Source organism: Bombina bombina, chromosome 5 (assembly GCF_027579735.1).
Source record: "Bombina bombina isolate aBomBom1 chromosome 5, aBomBom1.pri, whole genome shotgun sequence".
Classification (NCBI taxonomy): Eukaryota; Metazoa; Chordata; class Amphibia; order Anura; family Bombinatoridae; genus Bombina; species Bombina bombina.
The window spans coordinates 823750740-823776334 of record NC_069503.1 but is presented as its reverse complement, the minus strand read 5'-3'; positions in this window follow the sequence as shown (position 1 = coordinate 823776334).

Genomic DNA, 25595 nt, shown 5'->3' with positions numbered 1-25595 from the left:
CTGCAATAGTGTGATAAAAGGAGACATCTTTTTTCACCCTACAACAGGGAAAAGGTTCTTCATTATTGGTTATTTCACCTGTAATGCAACTTTTGTGGTGTACCTGATTAAGTGCCCATGTGCCAAAATGTCTATTGGCGAAACAACACAAAGGGTAAGAGATAGGATGGTGCAACACAAATCTAGCACTTTTTAGAGGCAGGCCACTCAATTTCACAGTTTAGATTTCAAATTATAGATTGGGTCCCTATACCCAGGAGGGGTGGGAATAGGGAACTTCTATTAAAAAGAAAATAAATGTTTTGGATTTATACATTGGATGCCTTAAGTCCAAAAGGCATGAAAAGAGATTTTGATCTAAACGTGGTTCTGTAATGGATTTTTTCAGAGCCACCTCCATTCTGTATATATTTGTGTGTTATATATTAGTATGTATTTTATATATGTGATTATACTCTTTTTCCAATAGAGGGAGCTCTTTTGAGCCAAGAATTAAAGAACAGGAAATAAAGAGTTTAATGGGAGGAGTTTTGCTCACCTGTGTTAGATATTTAAAGGTGTTAAGGTGCATATGAATAACTGACATGACTAAGGGAATGTAATCTGAAATGTAGTCTGTTTTCTTTTGTGTGCCCACTCCTGGATTAAAGTAAAGAATAAAAAAAGAATTTCTACAAAACAAAGGCGGTGCTGCCTATTTTTGGACTCTCTATTGTTGTACATGTGAGCAATAACCTGTTGGCGCACACACCTGGCTGCTCTAGTGCTGGATTAGAATTGTTTGTTATTCATAAGTAACTCCACGGGAGTGATCACCCTGTTATCTATATGGCACACATGAACTAGCACTGTCTATCAGACAAAAACTGTCAAAATGCACTGAGATAAGAGGCGGCCTTTAAGGGCTTAAAAATTTGCATATGAGCCTACCTAGGTTTAGCTTTCAACAAATAATACTAATAGAACAAAGCAAATTTGATAATAAAAGTAGATTGGAAAGTTGTTTAAAATTGCACACCCTATTTGAATCATGAATGTTTAATCTTGACTAGACTGCTGTACCTGTAAATGTTTTCCCAGTATTAGACAAAAATGCAGACCAATTGAACAGCCAATAGAATGCAAGCTCAATCCTATTGGCTGATTGGATCAGCCAATAGGATTGAAGCTCAATCCTAGTGGCTGATTGCATCAGCCAATAGGATTTTTTCACCTTTAATTCCGATTGGCTGATAGAATTCTATCTGTCTTGAAGATGGAGCCGCTCCGCGTCAGAAGGATGAAGATAGAAGATGCCGTCTGGATGAAGACTTCTGCCCGTCTGGAGGACGACTTCTTGCCGCTTGGATGAAGACTTCTCCCGGCTTCATTGAGGATAGATGTCCGGTCTTCAAAAACTGTAAGTGGATCTTCGGGGCTTAGTGTTAGTTTTTTTTTAAGGGTTTATTGGGTGGGTTTTATTTTTAGATTAGGGGTTTGGGCAAAGAAAAAGAGCTAAATGCCCTTTTAAGGGCAATTCCCATCCAAATGACCTTTGCAGGGCAATGGGGAGCTTAGGTTTTTTTAGATAGGATTTTATTTGGGGGGTTTGGTTGTGTGGGTGGTGGGTTTTACTGTTGGGGGGGGGTTGTTTGTATTTTTTTTTACAGGTATAAGAGCTGATTTCTTTGAGGCAATGCCCCTCAAAAGGCCCTTTTAAGGGCCATTGGCAGTTTAGTTTAGGCTAGTTTTTTTTTAATTGGGGGGTTATTAGATTAGGTGTAATTAGTTTAAATATTTGATCATTTCTTTTTTATTTTGTGTAATTTAATGTGTTTATATTTTTTTGTAATTTAGTTAATTGTATTTAATTAATGTATTTTATTTAATTGTAGTGTAATGTTAGGTGTTAGTTTAAGACAGGTTATGTTTTATTTTACAGGTAAATTTATATTTATTTTAACTAGGTAGTTAGTAAATAGTTAATAACTATTTACTAACTAATTTACCTAGTTAAAATAAATACAAACTTAGCTGTGAAATAAAAATAAAACCTAAGATAGCTACAATGTAACTATTAGTTATATTGTAGCTAGCTTACAGTTTATTTTACAGGTAAGTATGTATTTAGTTTTAAATAGGAATTATTTATTTAATGATAGTAATTTTTATTTAGATTTTTTTTAATTATATTAAAGTTAGGGGTGTTAGGGTAAGACTTAGGGTTAGATTTAGGGGTTAATAACTTTAGTATAGTGGCGGTGGTGACGTTGGGGGAGGCAGATTAGGGGTTAATAATATTTAACTAGTGTTTGTGATGCGGGAGTACGGCGGTTTAGGGGTTTAATATGTTTATTATAGTGGCGGGGATTTCCGGAGCGGCAGATTAGGGGTTAATAGGTAGTTATGGGTGTTAGTGTACTTTGTAACATTTTAGTTGTGAGTTTTATGGTACAGCTTTGTAACGTAAAACCCATAACTACTGACTTTCAGTTTACGGTACGGATCTTGTAGTTATGGGCTGTACCGCTCACTTTTTGGCCGGACAGGCAAACTTGTAAAACCGGCGCTATGGGAGTCCCATTGAAAAAGGACTTTTTAAAAAGTGCGGTAGTTACGTTGCATGACGGCCAAAAAAGTGTGCGGTATAGCTATACCTACAAGACTCATAATAGCACCGGTAGTGAAAAAGCAGTGTTATGAGGCTTTTTCACTCATAACACAAAACTCGTAATCTAGCCGTCTGTCTCTCTAATAAGTACAAATGATGTGTCTTAAAAACCAAAAGCTACAGAATAAGGATAAAGAGTCATGTTGTTTTTAAGATGGAGGGCAGGAAGTACAGATGTAATTAGCAAAATCATCTTTTACAAAATGGATAGTAGATATAAATAAGGACCCTTCAAAAAAAGTAATTATTGGTTTTAAGAATGTAAAAGACCCTAAAATATTAAGGTCCCCATTTATCAAGTCATCAATAAATGAAGTTTCTGCAGTTCAAATAAGTCTGCATTTTCCTTAGCAAGAAATAAAGGAAGCAGTATAGTGGGTTATCCAGCAGAAGAAAATGAAAAACAGACTATGGAAAAACAGTTTAACTTTAAAAAGTACAGCAGCAGTTTGCAATTGTGGTATATCCTTTTCACACTACGTATATTCGGGGTGTCATGCTTGGTGCTAATAAATGGACCACATGTGGAGAGGTGAGCTTTGGAATCTTTGTCCACATCTGTGAACTGGTAGAGTTAGGTGCTTGTCTAATAGCAGCCTGCTGCTGGCAGAAAAGTATTATTGATGTCTGACACTCCTCCATGTGGTTGTGTTGATCTGCCCCTTTGGTGTGAACTTGTTTGGAAGTTTTGATCTGCAAGTCTTGGGAGCTATGCAGCAGTGAATGTGTGCCATGGATCAGTGAATGTGTGCCATGGATCAGTGAATGTGTGCCATGGATCAGTGAATGTGTGCCATGGAGCAGTGAATGTGTGCCATGGAGCAGTGAATGTGTGCCATGGATAAGTGAATGTGTGCCATGGATCAGTGAATGTGTGCCATGGATCAGTGAATGTGTGCCATGGAGTAGTGAATGTGTGCCATGGAGTAGTGAATGTGTGCCATGGATCAGTGAATGTGTGCCATGGATCAGTGAATGTGTGCCATGGAGTAGTGAATGTGTGCCATGGAGTAGTGAATGTGTGCCATGGATCAGTGAATGTGTGCCATGGATCAGTGAATGTGTGCCATGGATCAGTGAATGTGTGCCATGGAGTAGTGAATGTGTGCCATGGAGTAGTGAATGTGTGCCATGGATCAGTGAATGTGTGCCATGGATCAGTGAATGTGTGCCATGGATCAGTGAATGTGTGCCATGGAGTAGTGAATGTGTGCCATGGAGCAGTGAATGTGTGCCATGGAGTAGTGAATGTGTGCCATGGATCAGTGAATGTGTGCCATGGATCAGTGAATGTGTGCCATGGATCAGTGAATGTGTGCCATGGATCAGTGAATGTGTGCCATGGATCAGTGAATGTGTGCCATGGATCAGTGAATGTGTGCCATGGATCAGTGAATGTGTGCCATGGAGCAGTGAATGTGTGCCATGGAGCAGTGAATGTGTGCCATGGAGCAGTGAATGTGTGCCATGGATCAGTGAATGTGTGCCATGGATCAGTGAATGGGTGCCATGGATCAGTGAATGGGTGCCATGGATCAGTGAATGTGTGCCTTCTGTGCATGCCAGTTTGTAAAGCTCCAAATCTTCACACAATCTTGGAAAGTAAGTATTCTCCTACCCTGTGAAAGAAGTGGTGCACATTCACAGATCAATAACGTTGTTGTCTTTTTGACCAGCCATATCGTGCACTTCAGTTTAGCATGCACAATACAGAGCAGGAGCTGTATTTTTTTTACATTTGCTGCATTATTCTTTCTTTCCAGAGTTTTTTTTATGTTTCTTATTTAACTTTTTTTTTTTTTTTCCAAAAGATTTTTATTGAGGTGTACAACATATACAAAAATAAACAACAAAGTGTTACAGGCGTACGAGTGCTAAACAGATGTTATTCTTAGGTGGCTATACAGGGAGTGCAGAATTATTAGGCAAGTTGTATTTTTGAGGATTAATTTTATTATTGAACAACAACCATGTTCTCAATGAACCCAAAACACTCATTAATATCAAAGCTGAATATTTTTGGAAGTAGTTTTTAGTTTGTTTTTAGTTTTAGCTATTTTAGGGGGATATCTGTGTGTGCAGGTGACTATTACTGTGCATAATTATTAGGCAACTTAACAAATATATACCCATTTCAATTATTTATATTTACCAGTGAAACCAATATAACATCTCAACATTCACAAATATACATTTCTGACATTCAAAAACAAAACAAAAACAAATCAGTGACCAATATAGCCACCTTTCTTTGCAAGGGCACTCAAAAGCCTGCCATCCATGGATTCTGTCAGTGTTTTGATCTGTTCACCATCAACATTGCGTGCAGCAGCAACCACAGCCTCCCAGACACTGTTCAGAGAGGTGTACTGTTTTCCCTCCTTGTAAATCTCACATTTGATGATGGACCACAGGTTCTCAATGGGGTTCAGATCAGGTGAACAAGGAGGCCATGTCATTAGAATTTCTTCTTTTATACCCTTTCTTGCCAGCCACGCTGTGTGGAGTACTTGGACTCGTGTGATGGAGCATTGTCCTGCATGAAAATCATGTTTTTCTTGAAGGATGCAGAATTCTTCCTGTACCACTGCTTGAAGAAGGTGTCTTCCAGAAACTGGCAGTAGGACTGGGAGTTGAGCTTGACTCCATCCTCAACCCGAAAAGGCCCCACAAGCTCATCTTTGATGATACCAGCCCAAATCAGTACTCCACCTCCACCTTGCTGGCGTCTGAGTCGGACTGGAGCTCTCTGCCCTTTACCAATCCAGCCACAGGCCCATCCATCTGGCCCATCAAGACTCACTCTCATTTCATCAGTCCATAAAACCTTAGAAAAATCAGTCTTGAGATATTTCTTGGCCCAGTCTTGACGTTTCAGCTTGTGTGTCTTGTTCAGTGGTGGTCGTCTTTCAGCCTTTCTTACCTTGGCCATGTCTCTGAGTATTGCACACCTTGTGCTTTTGGGCACTCCAGTGATGTTGCAGCTCTGAAATATGGCCAAACTGGTGGCAAGTGGCATCTTGGCAGCTGCACGCTTGACTTTTCTCAGTTCATGGGCAGTTATTTTGCGCCTTGGTTTTTCCACACGCTTCTTGCGACCCTGTTGACTATTTTGAATGAAACGCTTGATTGTTCGATGATCACGCTTCAGAAGCTTTGCAATTTTAAGAGTGCTGCATCCCTCTGCAAGATATCTCACTATTTTTTACTTTTCTGAGCCTGTCAAGTCCTTCTTTTGACCCATTTTGCCAAAGGAAAGGAAGTTGCCTAATAATTATGCACACCTGATATAGGGTGTTGATGTCATTAGACCACACCCCTTCTCATTACAGAGATGCACATCACCTAATATGCTTAATTGGTAGTAGGCTTTCGAGCCTATACAGCTTGGAGTAAGACAACATGCATAAAGAGGATGATGTGGTCAAAATACTCATTTGCCTAATAATTCTGCACTCCCTGTAGAAGGTAGCATTTCCAGATCAACATAGGCTGAATATCTGTTAAAAGGTAGAGCTGTCTCTAAAAGAATCTAAGTCCTTCTTAGAAATATAGTAAAAGAAACAGGATAGATTCTGGATTACTACAGAGAATGACAGGTAACTAAATAATGAAGCCTGAAGGTTTAAAACCTCATTTCTTCTTTAATTTGTACAGTATTAGAGTAACTACTATGCGGGTCACAGCTGGACCAGTGAAGTGTAGATATAGATGTTAGATGTCAGTTACATGAGTAAGATGGGAGGAAGGGAAAAGTACAGCGGGCCAGAGCCGCTCGAGTGAGGGTTTCTGGTATCTAGGGTTATAAAGGTATAAAAATAAGGGAATAGTAAAAAAAAAAGGTAGAGAATTGGGGATAAGTTAGAAAACTGAAATATGTTGTCTAGAGCTATGTATGAGCTAAACCCCTATATAGGTTAATAATCTTTGGTAGGAAATGTGCATTAACTGTCTCCGAATGAAGTGGTCCCCTGGGGTGATGGATTACTGGTTGGTGACCAAAAAAAAAAAAAAAAAAAAATATAGTCGTGGGAATATAGGTGTATGTGCGTATAGTGAGAGGGTATGAATGGGAAATTAAAACTTGAATAACACCCATTCATGAATAATAAAGTCACTGATCTAAACTCTGCAGCTATATATTTGTATGGTGCACCTGAACTAGCCTATCTCTCTCAGCCTCCCAACATGTAGCACCGCTTCGGCCGCAAGCAGCGCCCATGCATGGGAGTGTTGTATATGTCTAGGGTCCAGGTTATTCTTATCCCTCAGAGAGACCAAGGGTTTCATGGGATGTTTAAGGAGTCAAGTCACAACTTTAAGGGTTCATTTCTAGATGGAGATAGCGACTTTAACTCTCTCTATTATTTCAACTAGTGTTCTAGGAACTCCTCCTTCGACATATTAGCTGTTAATGTAAAAGTATAGTGTTAGTGGTGTTGAAAGAGCTTTCTGGATCAAATCTTTAAAACATAAGAACAACTGAAGTACTTAAATACACAAATATCCCCCGTCAAGGAACATGTGGAGAGAACAGTCATAGCACAAACTGTCAAAATTACAGCCTGTTAGATAAAATATAAACACATAGTATAACTTAACGATATTGTTGCCTGTAAGAGACTGATAGCATAGCATGGGAAGGGAAAAGGATCATTTAAACTAGGAGGTAATTAATGTCCAGTAAAACACTTAAAGACAAATATAAAACTATGAGATCACCTAGCCAACTCCAGATTTTGAAGCAGCTAAGCCGAATCGATCAAGTTTATAAATGCGGCTCAAAGTTTGTCCCAGAACCCTTCCGAGTTCAAGCAGGAGGGCAGAAAAGATCCCCGTGGAATGGCAATGGAACCTGCAAAGTTCGGTATATGAAGTTAAGTCCCCTATGGAAATTTTCTCTCCACCACAGCGGAAGATCACCTGGGTAAGGGGAGCATGCGGCTCTGCCGCCGTTGCGACTGTGTATAATGTGTCGTCTAACCCACCATCAAATAATGTCCCGGTGTCTAGGAACTCAATGTGGGGCGGCTCACCTACAAACTCTGAGGTATTCTGGTCAATAGATGCTTCATCCTCTCTTGGAGCCCGCATTCTAGCGATCCGGAGGGAGATCTCCAACCCTCCGTGTTGCAGGGTTCTCTGTGAAGCTTGTGGCAGATGTCTAGCTAGCTCCATTACTGCCAACAAGCTTTGCCGGAGGGCTGCATAATGATCATCCAAGTGTTGGAGAATCGCGATCTCCCTTTCTTCCCTGTGTTCCATGTCTCTGTTGAGGCAATGTTGAATATGCTCCGTTAGGAAAGCTGAGGCCCAGATACCAGCAAGGGAAACAGAAAGGGGGGGAGGCTCGGGGGATCAGCAGCTCCGAATACACAATACAATTATTTTTTTTGTGTTAAACAGGCTGGTATGTTAAAGGTAAGGAAAGGAGTAGTCCGGTTGCAGGTCCAGATTTTCTCCCATTAGTCTGTCCACCTGTTACTCATTTTGCAGCCTTATGGTAAAATATTCCACTTTGCTGCGTTGCAGAGAGAGGCTTAAGATGGTGTCTTAATTTTGAGAGCTTCAGAGCTGCTTCATGTAGGAGCACTGCGTCGATTCTATGTCCCTTAAATGTCTGTTTAATGAGCTGGAGTAGGTTCACACAGAAGACAGGTTGAGGTAGAGCAGAAGTTGGTTATTTTCTCCGTGAAAAACAACTTTTTGATTATTTAATATAACGCTTGGTCTAGGAGCTCTATATGAAAGCGTCTACTCCATTCGGCAGTTGGCTCCGCCCCCCTTATTTAACTTTTAAACAGTGTAAAAAAATGCAAAAAATGTAAAGCCTCTGGTCTTTATTGTGTAAGTTAAACTGAAATGCAAGTTTTAGCTTTCAAAAAGCAAGCAACATAACTGATCTGTAAATTCACACTGCTTCTGTCACAGGGACCAAGAATATCTGTGTTGCAATATGGCAGGGCCCTGTATGAAGAGGAAGAGCTTCACCAGCTAACACCTTTAATGGGTTAAATTTAGAGAACAGTTTAAAAAAAAAGGCTATAGTCATAGGAGGAAAAACAATGGTATGTTGAAAAGTAACCGTCATGTTGAAGTTATGTCCAACACTTGAATGACTGTGCTAGTTTCACCTTTATTAACCTTGAATAGTCCAGTGCCAAGTGAAAACACTACATGACCATTATTTTCAAACTGATGTATCTTATCAATATGTGAAAGGAGTAACTCATATTTTATCAGCCTATTTTTAGTTCAGACTCTTTCTTTATACGGTAACTACAGATAGGCTATAAGGATCAAGGTAGTTACATGCGTTTTATCCAAATAAATATTCCCCAGCTTTTACAATCTAAAATAATCTTGGTGGCACTGTGGTTTACACATTATTTTAAAGCAGCTTTAAGTATATAAATAGTAAACAGAATTACATTTAAGGGATATTAAATTGCAGTGCATAACTACAAAATAATAGTAGCTACTTAACATGCTATTGCATTTCATCATGTCCCTGTGCAGCTCTTTATATTTACAATTCAGTTCTCCTGTTTTAATAGCTTAAAGGTGCCAGATACTGAAGCTCCGCCTCTTCATACTGGGTGCCACCATCTTGGAGCTTGAGTATTCTAACAGCCTGTGGCAGAAGCAGTGCACACTCACATAGCAGTAATATGACCCACTTTTTTACAGTTGTATCATTTGCTTGGTGTTAGTGTGCATGATGCATCATCAAGCTTTACATTTTTGCATTTTTTACACAGTTTTACAGTTGCACAAAATATATTTTAAAAAGCACTCAACAGTAGTATATAGCAATGCAGCAGCTGCAAAAATGTACACATCTTCTGCTTTGTACCATGCACCCTAACCTGAAGCGCTACAGTTGTCAAAATGTTGAAAGCCTGATATGTAAATGCTCACTGCTTCTGTCACAGAATGTGAGAATACCTGAGCCAAGATGGCGGAGCCCAGTATGAAGAAACAGAGCTTCCGTATCTGGTAACTTTAAACTATTCAAACAGGAGAACTAATTTGTTCTTTTGTAGTTTTGCACAGCAGTTTAATGTCCCTTTTTAAAATGTAAAGGTGCTGATATAGATACTATACTAAATAGCTAATAAAGTATCAGGGTATTTATAGTGAACATTTGAACACCTTCACCTTCTTATTATACACTATATTGTTTTTAGTATGTTAAATGGAATAGCCGACCTATCTTTTTCAGGCACTACTTTGCACTGAATATGATTTAGCAGCTGCATCAAAAAAACTTACAAATATCAATATTTCAATAATTTAATCATTTTAATTGCTGGGTCATTTGTGATGTATTCATTTATATGTGTATAAATAAGCTTTAATAATCTTTACACTGTTTTACAGTAGCAAAAAAGGAGGAAAAACTCCAGCATACGCCTTCAAATAAAAGTCTTTGTTCACTTTATTAGGAAATGATTAAAACAGAGGTGATGAAAATGGATCCGTAATACGGAGCCAGTACAGAGTCTGACCGGTTTAGGTCCGAAAGACCATAATCATAGACATAAATTAAAACAGCTGTTCATACCTTTAAAAAAGAAAACAAATGATTCTAATTGGTTAAAAAACAAACCACACATTGGCTCAGTAATTACATATAGTTAGAGAGGACACACACAAGTTAACTCCTTATGTGCTGGAAAAGGAGGAAATAATCACAGTAAACTAAACAGTAACTTAACAAATACTGCATAATAAATCCTAGTGTGGTAATGATAAAATAACCACAGTATAGACATTTATTATGAGAGGCCATATCTAAATAGCACAAGTTTCTCCTAGTTCAATTAGGAACATAGGAGAGCATATCTAGATATGTCAATCTGCCTTCAGCATTGTAAAAGTCTATATAAGATAACTCACTGTGTATAGTAAATTCAAATAAGGGCATAAGTAGTCATCAATTAAAGGCATATTCAGCTACATAGTCCCTACAGCCTATAATCCTGAAATTGACTAAACTAAAGTGGCTTCCCGCTATGATGTACATTATCTATAACCAAAGAAGTCTACATAGGATAACTCATTATGTGCAATAAATTGAAATAAAGGCGTATTGTTATTAGATAATATAAGATATAAGTGGTAAATTCAACTAAAGGCATATATAGTCATGAGCTGGGGGTGCATACAGCAACACTGTCCCTGAGTCACGTAGTCTAATAGTAAACTAAACCAGAGTATTATCCCAGCTTAATGTGTAGAATCTACGTCAACCTATTTATGGTCCTTGCGACGCTGTTTTACAGTAACTGCATTTCTCTAGCTTAGGACACCAGTGCCATGTATGAAACTGATTTTTAATGACGCTTGTAGGGCCCCATCAAAGAGTGATACAGTTTTTGGTGCTGTGATTGTCATATTTCTTCCAAGTTATCAGGCAGGCTGAGCACTATACCTGTACGTTATTTGGGAGTCTGAACACCAGACAGAAAGGAAGACAAAGCGTAGACAGCAGCGATTATTAAAGGGACTTGAAACCCAATTATTTTCTTTCATAGTTCAGACAGAGCATGCAATTTTAAACAACTTTCAGTTTACTTCTATTATCTAATTTGCTTCATTATCTTCTTATCCTTTGTTAAAAAGCATAACTAGGTAGGCTCAGGAACCACAATGCACTACTGGGAGCTAGCTTCTGATTGGTGGGTGCATATATTTGCCTCTTCTAATTGGCTCCCTCAATATGTTCAGCAAGCTCCCAGTAGTCCATTTCTGCTCCTTTAACCAAGGATACCAAGAAAAGGCTAGATTAGAAGTGTCTCGCTAATATTATCACTGGATGCGATAAGCAATATTGCGACCCGGATAACTAACACAGATATTATAGGTTGAAAGTAAACGGTTGTGCTGAAGCTTAAACAAAATTTGCGATCAACGGAATAGCGCACCTGAAGACTTAGCAAAAAGGGTTAAAAATGTTCCCCAAATGCATCAAAAATACATTAAAATAAACTATTGCACTCATATACAGTATACATTTTCTGATAAAAAATATATTATATAAATATTTTTTTATTTTTTTTTAAGTGTTAAAATACATATGGTATATGACAAGGTATTTGAGTGAAAAGGCTTATTTCTACCTTGAGTCTACCTTTACACATACATATATGTGTGCCTATATATATGTTTATATATATATATATATATATATATATATATATATATATATATATATATATATATATATATATATGTAAAGGTAGAAAAGGAGCAACAAAGCTCAAAGAATCAAGTGTGATTTATTAACAAGGTAAGCTTGAACAGACATGCATAAGAGCTACTCACTAGAATCTATAGAAAACAAGCGTCACATAAAAACAATCCACCCGGTCCTCTGCTAAAAATCAGTCCTTGAAAGTATCTCTGAGGTCATTCAAAAGTCATCAAAAGAACTGCTATGCCATGTCAGTTAAAGTAGCTACAGAGAAGCCAATGGGGGAAAAAACATTATACACCTATATATACATGTGTATTTATGTGTTTATATGTGTAAATATGTATATACATACACACACATTTTTTTACAATTTATAGGTGTTTTTGAGTAAAAGGAACATTTTTGTTTCATTCTATAAACTACTGACAATATTTCTCCCAAATTCCAAATAAAAATATTGTCATTCAAAGCATTTATTTGCAGAAAATGACAACTGGTCAAAATAACAAAACATGTGAAGTGTTTTCAGACTTTTAATAAAACAAACAAAAGAACTTCATATTAAATTTTAAACAACACAATACTAATGTTTTAACTTAGCAAGAGTTCAGAAATTGTTGGAATATCCCTATATTTTCAATCACAACTTTCAAGCGTCTTGGCATGCATTCCACCAGTGTTTTACATTGCTGTTGGTGACTTTATGCCACTCCTGGCTCAAAAATTCAAACAGGTCAAGTTTTTTTGATGGCTTGTGACCATTAATCTTTCTCCTAATCACATTCCATAGGTTTTCAATGCAGTTTAGGTATAAAGATTTAGTTTATCATGAAAGGGTCTTGATCTGGTGGTCCTCCATCCACACCTTGGTTGACCTGGCTGTGTGGTATGGAGCATTGTCCTGCTGGAAAAAACAATGAGTTGGGGAACTTTGTCAGAGCAGAAGGAAGCAAGTTTTCTTCCAAGATAACCTTGTACATGTCACAAATATAAATCTGTTTTTCAGCTTTGCCCAACACCTAATCGTCTAATGATTTGACGGAGACCTGGAAAGGCCTACAAGCCGCAGTGTCTTGCACCCACTGTAAAATTTAGTGGAGGACAGGTGATGATCTGGGGGTGCTTCAGCAAAGCTAGAATCAGGCAGATTTATCTAATGTAGTGTTTAGTTCTTTTTTAACAGCGCACCCCATTGAAGTCTATGGGAGAAGAAGTTAACATGTTTGTGATATCTGAAGTCCTGATGTTAGCCTGCACTGGACTTTCGCTCAAGCTTTTACTTTCTACTTTCAACTTGTAATAAGTGCGCTAACCCGCCTGTGTTAAAATTTTACTGAGCGCAATTAGCATGCCAGCAAAAAAATATTGTTAGCATGCCACTTGTAATCTGGCCCAGAATTAAGTACATTTGATAACAGTAATAGTATTAGTAAATTGAAAAGTTGCTTAAAATGGTATGTTCTATCAGAATCATGAAAGAAAGGTTTTGGGTTTCATGTCCATTTAATGTAAGAGACTGACAAAAGGACAACAGGGCCTGATCTGAGATCTAAGGTTTTAAGAGGGTATAGGACTGACAGAGGTACTGCAGGGCCAAGGGCCTTAGATTTGAGCTACAAAGTGTGTATGGGACTGACACCAGGACTGCAGGGCCAAGGGTTTTAGATATGAGGTCCAAAGTGAGTATGAGATAGAGAGGGAGAGATTTCAGGGCAATTGTCTCAGATCTGAATTGTTATGTGGGTATGAGGCTGACAGAGGGGCTGTAGGATCAGTGAACCGATCTGTTGCACTCTCTCTCTTTCTTATAACAATAAGACAAACAAGAAGAAATATTTATGCTTAATTAAATATATATTATTATAATATTATGTAATAATGAAAAAAAGTGACTGGCTCCCCTGTTCACTTTATAGTATTACTGCATCAAACCATTCCTAAAATATGTCTGACTTCTACTGTAGTGTTCATCTTTAAACTGTTAACTGTTCTTTGGAATTGTTAAGGCTCTTGTTTTGGAAAATTTGATGCTGTAATTTACAGTAAGTTACTACTCCTGTTAAGAAGTTTATCTTATAAACAAAATATGCATAATAACACCTTAACAACAGCAAATTTACCCTGTATGTCAATTGTAATTTTCCCATTAAGGGGTTAAATAGATTGCTGAATGCTTTTAAACCACTTAAAAATACATTGTACATCCATGTCATTAAGAGGTTAACAAAAGTTGTTGAAAAAAGGAATTGATCACTGCAAATTTTGATAAAGGGTTTGTAACTTCTTTTAAAAATGTAATCTTTGATTTAGTTGTGGACCATTTACAAACTTATCAGCAACTAGGTTAATCCACCTTAAGTGATCACAGAGTAGAAGTACTGTGAGTGACCCAAGGTTTACCACTGAATGCAGGTTTCTTTAAGAGAGAGATATACTAGATCTGCTGAAGATAGAGAATTTGGGATCATAATAAAAAGAAGTTTATCCAGCAAACAAGACACTAAATGGTAATACGAGAGAAGGAGCACACAAATAATGTGGTAACTAGGGATGGGCGAATGTGTAAATTTTCTAATTTTGAATGTTAGAACGAATTATAAATCCGAATGTTGATAAGAATGAATGTTCTTAAAAATTCTATAATCGAATGCTATTTACAGTTTTCGAATGTCACTTTCGAATTCGAATGTTTATAATTATATCGAATGTCCACATTCGAAATTTCGAATTTAACATTCTATTTAACAAATACTATTCAGAAGTTCAATAGTTCATGTGGTAGGGAGGGAATCTAGTAAATTGATACATAATAGATACAAATATATCATTTTGAATGTGTCTATATAGAATATTGCATAATTCGAATATTACATTTAAAGAAAGCATTAGAAATACTATTACAAATCTAAATTCGAATTTTTCGAAAATAATATATTCGAATGTAATCATAAAATTCAAAACCGAACATTTGAAAATCGAATGTTAGAATGTTATGTATACATTCGAAATTCGATTCGAACGAACCAATGTGTTAAAATTTGTGCCGTTTCGCCCATCCCTAGTGGTAACATAGTGGATGAGATAGTAAGAAAAGATAGTAAGAAAACAAATATCCACTGAGCTCAATCACAGATTGTTTAGTATAACTCTAACAAGTGAACAAATAATTGAACAAATAATTGAAAAAAAAACTGTCAATTTAACACAAGCAGTCAAAAGCATCCATTCTATTTATAGACTAAAAATGAATATAAAGCTTTTTTAAAGTTATCTACTATATAGGCTATAAATACTTCATCAGGCAAAGAGTTCAACAGTTTGCTGTTACAAAGAATACAAAGATCATGAATATATTTTGTAGGAAATAATCTTGTCACATGTGAAGCACCCCAACGGACTCGATTTGGCTAACCTCTGTTCATAGCTTAAATCCTCCTACTCCTTGTTCATTTTTGTAGCCTTACAAGTTCTGCAATGGCCAAAAACAGTACTTCATTCTCAAGGTGAGGTCTTGACAGGGACTGATAAATTTGTCATGCATCTATTGCCCTTTTTATCAATGCAAATATCTTAAACAGAAGAAACTGCTGCTTTAGAACCACTACATTTTAGTTTGCTGTCTACAAAAACACTAAGGGCTAGATTACAAGTGGAGAGCTAACTAGCGCTTTTGCTAGAGTGCGAATTGCTTTAGCGGTAAGCCTTTTGCATGAGTTGGGTTGCACTGATATAAAAAGTTGAAAGTTAAAAATGATTGTTCTAGCGCAAACCCCACTCGCGCAAACTAACACCCTACTTGCGCGCTAACCCAAATCACCATAAGCCCCTAGTCTAATAACTCCTAAACCACCAAATAGCCCACTGCAAAGTCCCCACTAAACTATTAACCCCTAAACCACAATCACCCCACATCCCAATCAATAAACTAAACTTTTAACCCTTAAAACGCCATCCCCCACATAGCAAACTATCTAAATAAACTATTAATCCCTAAACCGCCTTTACCCTACATTGCAAAGTAATAAACCAACATCTTAAGCCCCTAACCTAACACCCCCTAACTTAACCCAAATTAAAATACCCCTAAATTTATAAAAAAAAATCTATCTAAAAGAAACAACTTAACTGTAAAATTAAATAAAAACCTAATTTTATCTTTAAAAAAAATTAACATTACAAAAAACAAAAAACTAACATTACAAAAAAAACTAACATTACAGAAAATAAAAAAACCCTAACATTACAAAAAAAACTAACATTATAGAAAAAACATCCCTAACATTACAAAAAAAAAATAGTTTAACATTAGAAAAAACTTTTTTTTTTTAATTACTTTTTGATTTTCTGTAACACCCGAAAAAACCCACCGGAAAATAAAAAAAAGTCCTATTCTAAAACTAAAGTACCAATAGCCTTTAAAAGGGCCTTTTGTAGGTCATTGCCCTAAAGCGTTTAAGCTCTTTTTTTTATAAAAAAAACAAAACATTAACCCCTCTAACATTACCAACCCCACCCCTTCCCCAAAATAAAAAAAACTATCTTAAAAAAACCTAAGCTATAAAGTGCCCTAAAAGGGCATTTGGATAGACATTGCCCTTAAAGGGGCATTCAGCTCTTTTGCTGCCAATAAAATATATATATATATATATATATATATATATATATATATATATATATATATATATATATATATATATATTGTTAAAAAAAACAAAACACAAAAAAAAACAAAAAAAACACTAACCCCATAAGGATACTCACCAATGATGATGATGGTGTCGGCAGTCCATCTTCATTCAGACGGCGACCCATCTTAATCCAGGCGGCGGTAGCCACGGCAGTGATCCTCATCTTGCAAGCTTGAACACGGAGGTCCTCTTCATGCGGTCTGCAGCCACACACTGAATAGTGAATGCGAGGAACCCATTTTATATGGGGGTATCCTTGCATTCCTATTGGCTGATTTGAATCGTCAAATTCAAATCAGCCAATAGAAAGAAAGCTTTCTGAGAATGAAACATAACTGTTTCATCTGGATAAACTTGTAATACAATCTCTAATAAGTGCTTTATGCTCCCCATAGAAAGTATAGGGAGTGTAAAGTACCACAAGTTTGAGCAAACGAATTTGCATTAATTTTTTTAGCACTCCACTTGTAACATAGATTTGAGCGTAAAGAATACCATGACCTTGTGATCCGGTTTAAGTTCCTAGCGCTAACTATACCTCTCCACTTGTAATTTAGCCCTACACCTTTTTCCAACTAAGTTTATATATATATATGTATATATGTATTCATATTCAAAATAACCGGGACTAACATTTATCATTGAGTGACCCCACTTATTACTTTTGTCCAATTTTAAGTATGATCCATTTACTGTTTATTCCCTCCTTTCAAATAGTTGTTTAATCAAGTGATTCTGAGTCTTTTCATTTTGTACAATGATATCTAATGTTGCACTGTGGCAAAAGCCTTTGTAAAATCTAAAATTTTAACATTGCCATTATCTATGATCATACTTAATTTGTCATTAAAGTGAAGGTAAAGTTTTTTTCACCATCAATCGTTTTTATGTTCCTTTTACTAACGCAAATCCAGTCGCTAGGTTTGTTTTTAATAAATAATTATTTATTTTGTAATATTTATAACTTTACTTTTCCTACCGTTCCCTGCAGATTCTCCTCCCATCCTCCATTTCCGGGTTTAAGATACTGTGATGTATAGAGCCGTCCCACCCGATCTATACGTCTCTAGTAAGCTCGTGCACATCGAGCATGGAATAACCACTGTAGGTAATCGGAGCAAGACAAATGTTTCCGATTTGTTGCCGTCTGAGTTCCTCAGCAGCTCCTACTATGACTACAACAGAAAGTTTATAGTGTGCATACGCGAAACGAGGACGCGCGTGCTTGGAAATTGAGGAAAAAATGTTACGCATGTGCATGTAGACCCATATGTTGGTGACGAAATATGACGGCCGCCTAACGGCCAAAGAATCAATTGGATAGCTCAACCACATGATCGTTCTTTAGAAAAAAAAAAAAAGTGTACGGGTTGTTTTTCGGAAAGCCGATTACAGGACAATAAAATTAGATATCTCAGCTAATACAGGGAGTGCAGAATTATTAGGCAAGTTGTATTTTTGAGGATTCATTTTATTATTGAACAACAACCATGTTCTCAATGAACCCAAAAAACTCATTAATATCAAAGCTGAATAGTTTTGGAAGTAGTTTTTAGTTTGTTTTTAGTTATAGCTATTTTAGGGGGATATCTGTGTGTGCAGGTGACTATTACTGTGCATAATTATTAGGCAACTTAACAAAAAACAAATATATACCCATTTCAATTATTTATTTTTACCAGTGAAACCAATATAACATCTCAACATTCACAAATATACATTTCTGACATTCAAAAACAAAACAAAAACAAATCAGTGACCAATATAGCCACCTTTCTTTGCAAGGACACTCAAAAGCCTGCCATCCATGGATTCTGTCAGTGTTTTGATCTGTTCACCATCAACATTGCGTGCAGCAGCAACCACAGCCTCCCAGACACTGTTAAGAGAGGTGTACTGTTTTCCCTCCATGTAAATCTCACATTTGATGATGGACCACAGGTTCTCAATGGGGTTCAGATCAGGTGAACAAGGAGGCCATGTCATTAGATTTTCTTCTTTTATACCCTTTCTTGCCAGCCACGCTGTGGAGTACTTGGACGCGTGTGATGGAGCATTGTCCTGCATGAAAATCATGTTTTTCTTGAAGGATGCAGACTTCTTCCTGTACCACTGCTTGAAGAAGGTGTCTTCCAGAAACTGGCAGTAGGACTGGGAGTTGAGCTTGACTCCATCCTCAACCCGAAAAGGCCCCACAAGCTCATCTTTGATGATACCAGCCCAAACCAGTACTCCACCTCCACCTTGCTGGCGTCTGAGTCGTACTGGAGCTCTCTGCCCTTTACCAATCCAGCCACGGGCCCATCCATCTGGCCCATCAAGACTCACTCTCATTTCATCAGTCCATAAAACCTTAGAAAAATCAGTCTTGAGATATTTCTTGGCCCAGTCTTGACGTTTCAGCTTGTGTGTCTTGTTCAGTGGTGGTCGTCTTTCAGCCTTTCTTACCTTGGCCATGTCTCTGAGTATTGCACACCTTGTGCTTTTGGGCACTCCAGTGATGTTGCAGCTCTGAAATATGGCCAAACTGGTGGCAAGTGGCATCTTGGCAGCTGCACGCTTGACTTTTCTCAGTTCATGGGCAGTTATTTTGCGCCTTGGTTTTTCCACACGCTTCTTGCGACCCTGTTGACTATTTTGAATGAAACGCTTGATTGTTCAATGATCATGCTTCAGAAGCTTTGCAATTTTAAGAGTGCTGCATCCCTCTGCTAGATATCTCACTATTTTTGACTTTTCTGAGCCTGTCAAGTCCTTCTTTTGACCCATTTTGCCAAAGGAAAGGAAGTTGCCTAATAATTATGCACACCTGATATAGGGTGTTGATGTCATTAGACCACACCCCTTCTCATTACAGAGATGCACATCACCTAATATGCTTAATTGGTAGTAGGCTTTCGAGCCTATACAGCTTGGAGTAAGACAACATGCATAAAGAGGATGAAGTGGTCAAAATACTCATTTGCCTAATAATTCTGCACTCCCTGTATATGTTTTTGCAAATATTGATGAATGAAACTTATATTTATTTGCCTTCATAATTATAATTGTTTCTAATAGAACGTTTGACTTTACCTTCACTTTAAAACTAAATAAGTTTAGTTTGACATGTTCTCTTTTTTATAAAATAATGCTGATTTCACTCAATGGGCTCCATTTATGAAGCAGCGGATGCTGCTTCGGAATCCCATTGTTTCAGGTTTGCATGAAACGAAATTTGAGAAGTAGCGGTCATAAGACCGCTGCTTCATAACCTACCACCTTTTAGGTGGCGGATTTAAATCTTACCGATCAGATTGGGATGATTGACACCCCCAGGTAGCGACCAATTGGCCGCCAGTGATCAGGGGATGGCATTGCACAAGCATTTTACTAGAAATGCTTGTGCAATGATAAATGCAGACAGCGTATGCTGTCGGCATTTAGTAATGTCGAGCGGACATAATTTGCTATAGTGAATCATGTCCGCTCGGCATTCAATACATTTACCCCAATATCTTCTTTCCATGAATATGTTCTATAGTAACCAATTGCTCATGAGCAGGTCAAGAGTAGGGGATGGGGCAGAACAACCAATTGCACATGAGCAGGGCTTGTCAGTCATCATGGAAAAATGAGCGTTGGTGGTTTGACATCCTCAACTTTTGGGATTGTGGACAGGTTTAGAAGCAATGGTCACATGAATGAGCCAGCACTTAAATGGACCACCTAAATCTGAGAAAATACTTTGTGTACCTACTACCATATTCTGCTGAATTGAAGCAACATTCAACTGAAATAGACAGCTTTTCCCCAAAATTTCCATGGTGTAAGAATATGAAAAAGAGTAATTACATGTCTCTTTAAACATAGAGACATTTCAACGCCATAAAAAAATCCATCTGGCTAAAGATTTTTCTGGAACCAGAATGAAATGAAAAGATCACAAAACCTCCTCATTTCCTCAATATTTAAAAGTTTTGGGGTGTTGGAACAGGGGCCCCAAAATGGAATGGGATTTATGAAAACAGGACAATTTCTTCCCAGAGACTGATAGATTTTGACCGTTTTCATTAGATTTTGACTTTAACTCAGATATTGGACTAGCTAAACAAAAACAGAATAAACTGGAAAAATCCTTTAATATTTGGACCAAGCACAACATATATTTTCTACCTTTCTCATACATTTTACTTAACAACATAAAAAATGTAAGAAAACTTTTTTCTTGATCTGTCTGACATACAAATAATAAAAATGCCTGACTCTACATACAGATGCAGAAATTTGAATAAAATCAGGATACCATAAGGTAAAGGAATGAGTAGTTTCAAATTGGAATTTAGAAGTTCAGAATTATCAGAAGATCAGGGAGCATTTCGGACCCTTATCCCCATTCTAGTAGGCAAGTGGGCACTATAAAATCCTACTGAAATAATAGCTTCAATATAGGCATCACTGTACAGACTACAATACTCATCAACCTTATGGACAGATTTATGATCTTAATTTGTACCACTATTGCGGCAGGCATGACCATCAGCCTTATAGGACATTCCATGACAAAAGAGGGCAACTTGAGATAAAATTTACTTTTCTACCTTTGTAAATGAAGAAAATCTGTGTAGAGGTCCAGTGAAAGTATGAAAGTTGTTGCAGGAATGATTTACATGCAGTTGAGGCTGCTACAGTGCATAAAAAACAATTTAAATTGATATCTGTGAATCAGTGCTGCTATACCCTAGAGAATATGATAATGTACATTAATCACATGCAGTAGCTTTGTTTGTCTCCTGCACTGCTGGTTTCAGATATACTGCAAAGCAGTTCTGCTAATCAAACGGTTTCTTTGCAGTTTCATCCATGAGACAAGCTGTGCATGAAAATATAGTTAAATAGTCCACACAGCACTAAACATAATACAGTATATACATTAAAAGTATATAGATAGCAATAACAAACATGTTCCAATAACAAAAACACCACAACAAAGAGAGAAGCACACCGGCACATAGATTACATACACACGCACCCATAATATCACAAAAGGAAAATATAAAGGAATATACTACTTAATAGTCAATGTGTATCTGGGCTGGATTGGACCATTTCGACGATAATACAGGTTATAGTAACAGTAAGAAGTGCAGGTAAAAAAAATCTAGCAAACTAGAATACTTAGCACTAAGCCTGCATGCTTCATCAAGACTATTCTAATCAAATGAAGGAAACTAATGATGGTTATGCTCTGTGAGCTAGCCACATTCAATAAATTCCATGAGAATCCCGTTAGGGAAACTACTACACTGTGTGGGGTGACTGCACGTGGGTAGGTCCATAATAATAATAAGCAGCTTTCTAGAAACTTGCAGTGGTTACTGTGTTAGTTAGGGGTCTAAGTTTCTTTCTTCATTTGTACAAAGCAATTGACTTTTTAGGCTCAACCAGTTCTCCAATTCCAGATAGATAGAATGTGAACCAACAGTTCCAGGAAAAAGAGGGGTGTATATAAGTTACAAAAGAGATAGAAATAATGTGTTATCAAAGGAGTTTACTCCCATTGAATTTATTTAAATGTTAGTTGGATTAACAAATTGTGATTTTGGCTTTTCTTGTCTCCTGCTACCTCTCAGCAATTGCATTATAACACTAACTTGTACTTAGTCAAATAAAGACCATGGAACTTTAAATGGAACACAAATACTGGTGCAGGCATTTGATTCCAGGCCTGTACTTAATAAACAGATGAATCTCAGCTTTTCTGGGTTTTACCATGTCAAGAGTTTGCAAAGCTATACTATAAATATTAAATAAACCTTATACTTGTACTATAAAATATTGTTTAGGGAGAAATAATACTGTTACATGGCATAATTAAAATGCAGAAAACAATGGGCATGTGTTAACCTTTACAGAGTAATCCAAATGAGCTTTCAATTACAGGAGTAGTTTATGTGTCATGTCATCAATGTTACAGCTATAATCAAAAGGTAATCATCTGTTCTTTCAAATGGTGTGTTACTTGAGGGTTAAAGTTTAAAAGGAGAGGAAACCACAAACATATATTTTATGATTTGAATAGAACACACAATTTTAAACAACTTTCCAATGTACTTCTATTATCAAATTTGCTTCATTCTCTTGTTATCCTTTGCTGAAAGAACTGCATTGAACTACTGCAGTAAGATGAACATATCTACACCTAGATTTAAAGTACTGCGTTAGCCTTAAAAAGCAGCGTTAAGGGGTCCTAACGCTGCTTTTTAACGCCCTCTGGTATTACGAGTCAGGGAGGTAGAGGCTCACCGCTCACTTTTCTTCCGTGACTTTTGGCTACCGCAAATCCCTTTACGTCAATTGCGTATCCTATATTTTTAATGGGATTTGCCTAATGCCGGTATTACGAGTCTTGGAAGAAGTGAGCGGTACAGCCTCTACCGCCAAGACTCCTACCGCCTAAAAAAGTCAGTAGTTAAGAGTTTTATGGGCTAACACCGAAACATAAAGCTCTTAACTACCATGCTACAAAGTACACTAACACCCATAAACTACCTATGAACCCCTAAACCGAGGCTCCCCCACATCGCAAACACTAAAATAATATTATTTAACCCCTAATCTGCCAACCGGACATCGCCGCCACCTACATTCTACCTATGAACCCCTAATCTGCTGCCCTTAACATCGCCGACACCTATGTTATATTTATTAACCCCTAATCTGCCCCCCCAATGTCGCCGCCACCTACCTACACTTATTAACCCCTAATCTGCCGACCGGACATCGCTGCCACTATAATAAATGTATTAACCCCTAAACCGTCGCACTCCCGCCTCGCAAACACTATAATAAATAGTATTAACCCCTAATCTTCCCTAACATCACCACCACCTACCTACAATTATTAACCCCTAATCTCCCGCCCCCAACGTCGCCGCTACTATAATAAAGTTATTAACCCCTAAACCTAAGTCTAACCCTAACCTTAACACCCCCCTAACTTAAATATAATTTAAATAAAACAAAATAAAATTACTATAATTAAATAAATTAATCCTATTTAAAACTAAATACTTACCTATAAAATAAACCCTAATATAGCTACAATATAACTAATAGTTACATTGTATCTATTTTAGGATTTATATTTATTTTACAGGCAACTTTGTATTTATTTTAACTAGGTACAATAGCTATTAAATAGTAAATAACTATTTAATAGCTACCTAGTTAAAATAATTACAAAATTACCTGTAAAATAAATCCTAACCTAAGTTACAAATACACCTAACACTACACTATCAATAAATCAATTAAATAAATTACCTACAATGATCTAAAATCAAATACAATTAAATAAACTAAACTATATTACAAAAACCCCCACTAAATTACAAAAATTAAAAAAATATTAAAAGAATTTTAATCTAATTACACCTAATCTAAGCCCCCTAATAAAATAAAAAAGCCCCCCAAAATAATAGAAATCCCTACCCTAAACTAAATTACAAAAGTAATCAGCTCTTTTAACAGCCCTTAAAAGGGCTTTTTGTGGGGCATTGCCACAAAGTAATCAGCTCTTTTACCTGTAGAAAAAAATACAAGACCCCCCTCCCAACATTACAACCCACCACCCAAACACCCCTGCTCTAAAACCCACCTGATCCCCCCTTAAAAAAACCTAACACTACCCCATTGAAGATCACCCTACCTTGAGCCGTCTTCAGCCAGCCGGGCACCGATAGGACAGAAGAGGACATCCGAATCGGCAAAAGTCTTCATCCGATCGGGGCAGAAGAGGTCCTCCATCCAGCAGAAGTCTTCATCCAGGCGGCATCTTCTATCTTCATCCATCCAGCGCTGAGCGGGTCCATCTTCAAGACATCCGACGCGGAGCATCCTCTTCTTTCCGACGACTAACGACGAATGAAGGTTCCTTTAAATGATGTCATCCAAGATGGCGTCCCTCGAATTCCGATTGGCTGATAGGATTCTATCAGCCAATCGGAATTAAGGTAGGAAAAATCCGATTGGTTGATTTAATAAGCCAATCGGATTGAAGTTCAATCCGATTGGCTGATTGGATCAGCAAATAGAATTGACCTTGCATTCTATTGGCTGATCCAATCAGCCAATCGGATTGAACTTCAATCCTCTTGGCTGATTAAATAAACCAATCAGATTTTCCTACCTTAATTCCGATTGGCTGATAAAATCCTATCAGCCAATCGGAATTCGAGGGACACCATCTTGGATGACGTCATTTAAAGGAACCTTCATTCGTCGTCGGAAAGAAGTGGATGCTCCGCGTCGTATGTCTTGAAGATGGATCCGCTCTGCGCCAGATGGATGAAGATAGCAGATGCCGCCTGGATGAAGACTTCTGCTGGATGGAGGACCTCTTCTGCCCCGATCGGATGAAGACTTGTGCCGGTTTGGATGTCCTCTTCTGTCATATCGGTGCCCGGCTGGCTGAAGACGGCTCAAGGTAAGGTGATCTTCAATGGGGTAGTGTTAGTTTTTTTAAGGGGGGTCAGGTGGGTTTTAGAGTAGGGGTGTGTGGGTGGTGGGTTGTAATGTTTGGGGGGGTATTGTATTGCTTTATTTTTTACAGGTAAAAGAGCTGATTACTTTGGGGCAATGCCCCGCAAAAAGCCCTTTTGAGGGCTGGTAAAAGAGCTGATTACTTTTGTAATTTAGTATAGGGTATGGAATTTTAACTATTTAATAGTTATTGTACCTAGTTAAAATAAATACAAAGTTGCCTGTAAAATAAATATAAATCCTAAGCTAGCTACTATGTAACTATTAGTTATATTGCAGGTATATTAGGGTTTATTTTATAGGTAAGCATTTAGTTTTAAATAGGAATAATTTATTTAATTATAGTAAATTTATTTCGTTTTATTTAAATTATATTTAATTTAGGGATGTGTTAGGGTTAGACTTAGGTTTAGGGGTTAATAACTTTATTATAGTAGCGGCGACGTTGGGGGCGGCAGATTAGGGGTTAATAATTGTAGGTAGGTGGCGGTGATGTTAGGGAGGGCAGATTAGGGGTTAATAAAATGTATTA